The 8,553-nt window shown below is 40.0% G+C and overlaps 1 non-coding gene across 1 annotated transcript; it reads left to right on the top strand.

Moving 5' to 3' along the window:
• The first annotated feature begins 8,084 nt into the window (after positions 1-8,084).
• Positions 8,085-8,189, top strand: LOC141638180 (small nucleolar RNA R71). Its single transcript, XR_012542033.1, has one exon. It is a non-coding gene; the product is annotated as a small nucleolar RNA R71 (small nucleolar RNA).
• Positions 8,190-8,553: the final 364 nt, after the last annotated feature.

Below are 8,553 nucleotides of genomic sequence, written 5' to 3'. Positions count from 1 at the left end.
CTAAAAAATGATCATCAAATGAGTGTAAATAGTGAGGTATTTATAGAGAAGGAAATGTAAAGAAATGAGTTAAACATTTCTTAGTGGGTTATGCCACATGTAATAACACTTGTCTTATACAAGTGTCAACCCACAAGTATTATTTTGGTCCATTTCGATTTTCGACATTTGTCCCACAAATGCTTATAAGTCTTATATTTAATTATCTTATATGATTAAATATTAATTTGATTATTTAACGCTTAAATAATACAAATTAACAACTAATGACCTCTTAACTATTAAGTAATTATTATACCATTTTATCAATATAAAACGTGTCTTATGAACCCTTATTAGCTAATTTTACAACCTCTTGTAAATATTAATAGCTAATTACCACCACCTCACAATATACACACATATCGTATAAAAATAATTAATTAACTATAATTAATATTCTCTAATTAATATTTATTAATTAATTATCATATAACTAATTAATAAATCCCCTTGGCCCGAGTTCGTAACTCGTCATCAAAAAATACATTCACTTGACTTAATACAAGGAATTAGTTATATTGTATCTCATACAAATAATTAGTTTTTTTTTTTTTTTTTTTTCATTTGGGCGTCATCCTATAGGTGTGACCTAAAGGGATCAGTTTATCACCGCCGTCACACGACAGTAACGTCAAACTCTAGTCAGCCGAGCGTTACCGATAAACGTTGATCAACTGACAAATATATAAAATAAATCTCTGATATTCCTTATACGAGATTTATTATGTAGACGCACTATTGTGGAGGACACTCACTCAAACAATCTCCCACTTGTCTGACACAAGTGTGCGTTACCAATTCTCTTGTCCAATAATATCTACCACTCAACACAAGATGTATTTCAGGTCGTTCTTGCAGGTGATCATACCATAAAGTGGTTTCCTCGATCCGGAGAATGACTGTCTGACCGGATAATCTACTATAGATTTCATCCGAGCGTGGCCACGCATTTTTAGTCACCTCTCCTCGAGTGGCTTTGAGGTAAAAATGACATGAGTGGACAATTCTGTTGACCTATTTTCTTCGTTCGATACAGATCACAATGATCCAGTAGATGCCCATTAGCCTCCTTTTACGGCGCGACCTAGAGCAAAAACCAAAATCATCGGAAAACCGTACCAACTCAGACAAATAGTCGCCAGTCTAAAGAATTGACTCGAAGGAATAAATAGAAATCCTCGCCACGACCCAGCAACAAAAGGACTCTATAAACAGCCACTGTCCGCAAATCGTCTCACAATCTGCCTATGTAATCGACCAGCCATCACTATGACGAAATGACAGGCGAACTTGTCATCAATCGCCTTACAATCTAGTCACTCCAAGACGTCACCTCATTAAGTAACTAGGAACAAAATACAATGTTAATCCAGTTCACTTTAAAAGGGTTCAACATTGTCAATACAACCAATTTGGACAAAACAAAGTATTTAAATTTAGATATAAAAACTGAATACAATGATAAATATAATTATCATATATGAAATAATAAATACAATATCTTAATTATTACATATCGCATAATTTACAACAGTTCTGGCATTCATCTCAATCCCATAGAAACTACATGACTATCATGTTTAGCTTGAGACAATGATTTGGTTAAAGGATCAGCGATGTTGTCAGCTGTCCCAACCTTAGGAACTGTAATTTCCTTCCTTTCAATTAAATGTCTAATTACATGAAATTTTCTAAGTACGTGTCTAGACTTATTACTAGACTTGAGCTCTTTTGCTTGAAAAATTGCCCCACTGTTATCACAATATAATCACAATATAAGGTGATAGGATCCTCGACGTTCAGACTACTTTCAGTCCCTCTAAGAATTGCCTAATCCAAACAGCTTCTTTTGCAGCTTTAGAGGCTGCAATGTACTCAGCTTCCGTTATAGAATCAGCAGTCACAGACTCCTTAAATTTTCTCCAGCAAACCGCTTGATACCCGTCGTTGTAGGTACCAAAAATAAGATTTATAATTTCCTATTAAAACTAACCTAAGCTAGTGGTAACAGGGTCGAACCACAAGGAGGCGAATGTAATTTCTAATTGTCTAATTTAGTCTAAGGTAACGAAAGTGGGGGTTGATTTGATTTGGTCTATACTAAAAGCAATAAAAAGACAACAAACTAAATAAGCAGATAAAACAGATAGAGAAGGGGTACTAGGATGGTCAGTTCGTTATAGTTTCTAATGACAGATACTAAACAGTCTAGATCAAACACATGACGCGGGAAATAAAGAGGTCCTCTCGGTCCACTCTTAACAAATAGCATCTTTCGATCTCGCTATAGGTCCCTAATATCACTAATACTAACTTTCGTCCTGAAAAGTGACTAACGGTCTAAACTTTACCTATCTTTCGATCTCAGCATAGTTTAGTCATTTTAATTGGTGATCTAACAACTGTCCCTATCTCTCGATCTAATGGGTCAGTCATATCCTAAGCATTCAACTAGTCATGTGCACTCGATTCGTCGAATAAAGAATTAAAACAATTAAAACGAAAATAAAACCTCATGTGGTCAATCGATCGACCAGGCATGGCGGTCGATCGACCAACACGCGAGTCAGGCCGTGTTCATTATATTGCCGCCTACACTACAATTCCCCTACATCCTAGCACGAATAAATTAGCTACTCATACTGAAATTAAAGGCAACAATAATATTAAGGATTAGAACTACGGAATTCATGCTTAAAACGGTAAAATAAACAATTAACAAAAGATGGCAATTCGGCTTGGGAACTGATCTAGCAATTCGACAACTATGAACGAAAATAAAATAACAGAATAAAACCAGAGAGTACCGTGTGAATTGCGAAGGAAAAGAACAAAGCCGAATGACAAAGCGAATTGTATTCAATACCGAAAGTAATCTCGAACCCTAATTATTTTTAAAGAACTGTATGTAAAACTTGGTAAATTTCTCAATTCCAGATTATTTTATATAGAAAGTATACGTAACATAATTCCTAAACCTAATAACTCATGGGCTTGATAAATCTCGATCTTTTAATTCTCGTCCTGAATAGCGTCTTGGTCGATCGATCAAGTGACCGGTCGATCGACCAAATAGCGATGTCTGATAGCCTCGAACTCGATGGTTGGTCGATCGATCAAGGTAGTGGTCGATCGATCGCTTTAGCTCGCTACTTGACTTCTATAATCTCGTGGATTTGTCTTTTGGGCCTTGGATTGCGCACCAAGCTCGTTCCTTAAGCGAATACTTCACGTCCAATGCAATGCGGGATACTCGGGACGGATTTAGCTCGATTTCACTGGATTCTTCACATTTCTGCAATAATGTACAAAAATACGGAAGTAGACGGGAATAGGGAGAAATGTAGCATAAACTACATGAATGAGCTCTGAAATGCGTGTAAAATGGGATGTAAAACATCATATGAAAGACACGCATCAAACTTCCCCAAACCAAACCCTTGTTTGTCCCCAAGCAAGAACTAGACTCGATCTAATGACCTAATGGAACAAGTTCAATCTCAGAACGAATTACAACATGTAAAGCCTAAACCAATTTAATGCAATAACTAACAATCAATTAGTAATGCGAATCATGCAAACGAGTTATAAGGTCGTTAAAAACTGCTGAACCGTCAACCATAGAGACTTGTCAAATCGGACTCTCACGGGTCGCTCAAATCTCTCATAAGCACAGGTGAATATATAAGAGGATAGAAAGAATTCATTTTGTAAAGACTCTCACCTAACTACGACCTATAAGAACATGCCTGCAGTCTAATATGAAAATAATCTCTACAACCGTACATATGCATTCCAACCAAACAGATGACCATGACACATGCCGAGGTATATATGGATATGTGAGGTATGGGTAAGAAGGGGCAAAACGTTTTATGGAAATGAGGAGGTACAGGTGATCAAGGTAGTACCAAAACGGAACCATATGGCAACATCCACTTCTTGCTCAAAATCGATTGAAACGGTGCTATTAGAAGCACAAATCTCACAATCTCCAAGTATAAAAGTAATCAACTAACTCCCCTTAAGATTTGAATAATACATGGGAGCAAAAATCGCCATAAGATAAAGGCTTGAATTATGCGAAATTGATTTCTTTTCTTTCTCTCGACCCTCAGTCGATCGACCTATGATTCCAGTCGATCGACCGCTTCAACAGTACAGAACCTCTTTTTCTCTTTTTCGAATCAATTTTTCTTTTCTTTTTTTTTTCAACTTTTTCAGTTCTTTTTTTTCATTGTTTTCTTTCTTTCCTTTCTTTTCATTCTCCCAATAACATCTCAGTCGAGCAAAAGGCTACCAAAAACGAAGTGATAATCCCAACACCAAACTACTAGCTTGACAAGGGCAGGCTATATGTAGGATGTAGTTAACGGGACAAAAAGGCTATTTTTGGCAGTGTGGAGTTCATGGGTAAAATGAATAAAGGGAAACCTCTAGCACATGTGTCAACTAACCACAAACCGAATGCATACAGGTATTAAGCAGGTTAAGTTCATATTTATGCACATTGATATGACATGTCTCATAAGGAGTAATACTCACATTCCTAAATAAACCGGTCATAAATGTCACCAGTTATAGGCTCTAAATCTCAGAAATATGATGTAGTTTGCCAATTTTCTAAGTCAAGTCTCAAGTTCAGCAAATAATTAACGAAAACTCGTAGATATGCACTTATACGATTCTACTAATAACATGTTAATCAAACAAGGCTTGGGCAGAAAACAGATGCAAATGCAGTGTCATCATTGAAATACTACCGTTCCGACTCGACCTATATGCTAAAATAAACATGCATTTTTTTGAAATTTTTGAAATTTTTCAATTTTTTTGAAATGTTTTGAATTTTTGGTATGCATATATGAAATTAAATAAACAATGCAAAACAGAATGTAAACGTGAATGCAAGCAAATAATATGCGACGCAAAACCCTTCCCCAAACCAAATCGCACAATGTCCCCATTGTGCAAGATCATGTAATGAAGAAAAGAGAAACGGGAATTTGCGAGAAATTTAAACAAATAAAACATGAAGTAAAGACTTAGAAACTCACAAGACTTTAAGCGCAACAAAGGAAACCTCCCCAAACCAGCGTGAGCTAGGAGGTTTCAGTAGCCAGCAGTGCTACTAATAAGTACCTGAAAAGACAAACAAAGTACCAAGCATAAAATCGAGAAAGACAAGAATGAAGCGGTATTATGTGCAAAATTGAGAAAAATAGAAGAAATAAATAGTGACGGAAGATAAAGTGGAGTAGAAAACTCCCTTAATTCCGCAAATCGACCAAACATAGCAGGAGAGAGGTCGTAAACAGTGCACAAAGAAGGCAGGTGCGGGTCGGTCGATCGACCACATCACTCACCGATCGATCGAGGTGAAAGGAAACGTGAGCTCCTGAAACTGGACCAGTTGATCGACTATATAGCCCAGTCGATCGACTGAAGATACTGCTGTAACTTCTTATTTCTTCGTATTTGCTCAATTACTTGAGCTAATGAGGTCGAAAAACCTGCAAATGCACAATAATACGCACCCAAAATTGCGCAAAACCCAAAGTAAAGTCTAAAGCGTATAAAATCCTAAGCAAGCAAAATAAAATGCGAAGTTTCGCGCACAAAAAAGAAATAAAAAGTGTCTAACAAAAGCAAATAAAAAGTTTGGAAAACATGTGATCAACTAGTAGTTGATTAAGAACGGCCATGGAATGGCCCACTTCATCGGCTTCTGGCTACTAGAGGTAGCCTCAACGATGCTTATCTTATCAGTTGCACCCTTCATAGCTTCCACGTCCGTATGGCTCAACGGATCAACACTTTCATCATCCAGTCAATGACCTCTTCTTGCTCATCAAAGTCCAAGTCGGAATCCCTTGCCTTGACCGGCTCGTCATCAACTTCCTCATCGGTGGCATAGCTAAGGCAACCAAGACCTCCTCGTGAAATGATTGGCTTCTTCGCAGCTAGGGTGACTTGCAGCTCTTCCTTCCCCAAACTAGCTCTCCCGCAATATCGAAAATAGACAAATCTTCCTCCAATTTGCTCCCAATCTGGGGCGGAGGGGTTACAACAGGAATAGAGATAGGCATATCAGGAAGCACAAAGTACGATTTCTTGTCAGAAACCGTATTACAAGTCACAGGCCACATGGGGTCCTTTTTCTTAGCCGGTTGGGCAAAGACAATAGAATGCTTGCCCACTTTGAAGGTCAAGGTTCCTAGACCGACATCTATGACTGCACCAACAGTGTGCAGAAATGGCCTACCCAAAATAATGGGAATATGGGCATCCTCAGGCATGTCAAGTACAACGAAGTCGACGGGGAAGAAAAACTTCCCTATTTGGACAGGAATGTCCTCTAAGACTCCTATTGGGCTGGACCGCAGATCGGTCGACCATCTCATCTGTCATATCTGTCACTGCGAACCTAGTCAATTTGAGCTTCCTAGCAAGACTCAGGGGCATTACACTTATACTAGCTCCTAAGTCACATAATGCCTTCTCAATAGAGAAGGTACCTATATTGCAAGGAATAGAAAAGCTACCCGGGTCCTCTAGTTTATGGGGTGCAGTGTGTGACAAATAAGAGCATGACTCTTTGGTTAATGCGACAGTATGCACATTTTCAAGTGACTTTTTCTTAGACAAGAGCTGTTTCATGAATTTAGTATAGGCAGGCACTTGATTAACCAACTCAAGGAAAGGCACTTGTACATTCAAGCTACGAATAACTTTTTCAAATTTATTGAAAGATACCTGTTCCTTCGTCGGCACTAGTCTTTCCGGATATGGGGCTGTAAGAAGTAGCATAGCCCTCTCCTCTAAATCGCGCATGCATGCCGTATCCGTGGACTTAGGGTGAAGTCCACTACTTTCTCCTTGTTGAAGCTTGAACCCTCTTCAGACCGTCTCAAATGTGAACCATTGATCGACATCGGGTCGTACTTCGGAGCCGGGACTGACCCATCAGCACTCGGGTCTTTCCCCAATATTTTTGGGATCGTCGTGCCCAAAACAAATGATCCCTCAAGTTGTCGGGCATCGGAGGACGAAAAATCTCACTATCGCAGATGATCTCGGTTGATCGACCGGTGATGTCGATCGATCGATCGAGTTGAACAGACCGAAGCTCCCAGTAACCCGCACTTCATCGATCGACCGGGTATATCGATCGATCGATATACCCGTGGACGCCTTTTTCTTTCCTTTGCTCGTTCCACTTTGTTTTGACTCGGTTTTGCCTCATCTTTCGCAGTGGCATCCTCGACCATAGCAGGCCCCTCCAGGGTAGACCCACTCCTCAAAGTTATGGCATTTAGGGTCTCTTTCTGGTCAGTTTGAGTCGGTAAGTGTCCCGGAGCTCGAGTGGTACTCTTGCTATCCAATTGAGCAATTTGGCTCTCTAGCATCTTCATCCCGGCCTCTCTAGCTTGGGACTCCTTCAACAATAAGTTCTTCAACTCGGTGAACTCGGAATTTTGGGATTGTTGCTGCTACGGCACATAGGGAGGTTTTTGATATGGTTGTTTGTGAGGGGGCACATAAGCTTGCTGCTGCTGCTGTTGTGGAGGTTGAGTCGGATTCAGAACATTATGGCTACTCCACCTCAAGTTGGGGTGGAAATTCGGCTCATAGTACGTGTTTGTCTGTCTATAATATTGAAAGGCAGCGCAAGACTCGAAGGGGACATAACAATTCTCTGAGACATGCCCCTCAGCTCCACATCTTCTACAGAAGAAAGGACCGTCTGAAACAGCGTTAACATGGTACATCCCTCCTTTAGAAGATCCTCCCAACTCATATTTGTCAAACCTTGCAGTGAGAGCTTCTAGTGCAGCAACAGAGGAAGATTCAAAGACTCTCCTCTCTGGTTTCCTCTCGAATTCCCATATTCAGCCTTATGAGTGGCCAAATCATCGATGATCTTCCACCTCTTAGTCTCTCCCATGTTCTCGGAAATCGGCCATTGGCCGCAGATCCAAAATAGCCCTCGATCGTCATACAACCCATTATAGAACCGATTGCAAAGACTCCATTTTTCGAACCCATGGTGCGGTATGGTTCGCACCAATTTCTTAAACGGACCCATGCTTCATGAAAGTTCTCATCAGCCCCCGTTTAAAGCTCGTGATCTGAGCTCTAATGGTATTCGTCTTCGAGGCAGAGAAGTATTTCTTGTAGAATGCCAAGGCCAAAGAATTCCAGTCAGTGATCCCATGAGCGGCTCGATCCAAATCTCTATACCACTCCCTTGCAGCATCACGAAGGGAGAAAATGAACATGGTCTCCTTGATCTGGTCTTGGGTCACACCGGTCGGCGGGGGTATAGAGTAGCAAGAATCAATAAAAATCTCCATATGCTTGGCTGCATCTTCATTTGCAGCTCCCCCGAACTGGTTTCTCTCAACCAGGTTAATATAGGAAGGCTTTGGCTCGAATTTTCTCGCCTCCCCGGTAGTTCGAATCCTTTGTAGAGATTCGCACTGTCGGCTCGAGTGACTAGCAATGGTT

This window comes from Silene latifolia, unplaced genomic scaffold (genome assembly GCF_048544455.1).
Source record: "Silene latifolia isolate original U9 population unplaced genomic scaffold, ASM4854445v1 scaffold_193, whole genome shotgun sequence".
NCBI lineage: Eukaryota > Viridiplantae > Streptophyta > Magnoliopsida > Caryophyllales > Caryophyllaceae > Silene > Silene latifolia.
This window is presented reverse-complemented; position numbering and strand designations above follow the sequence as displayed.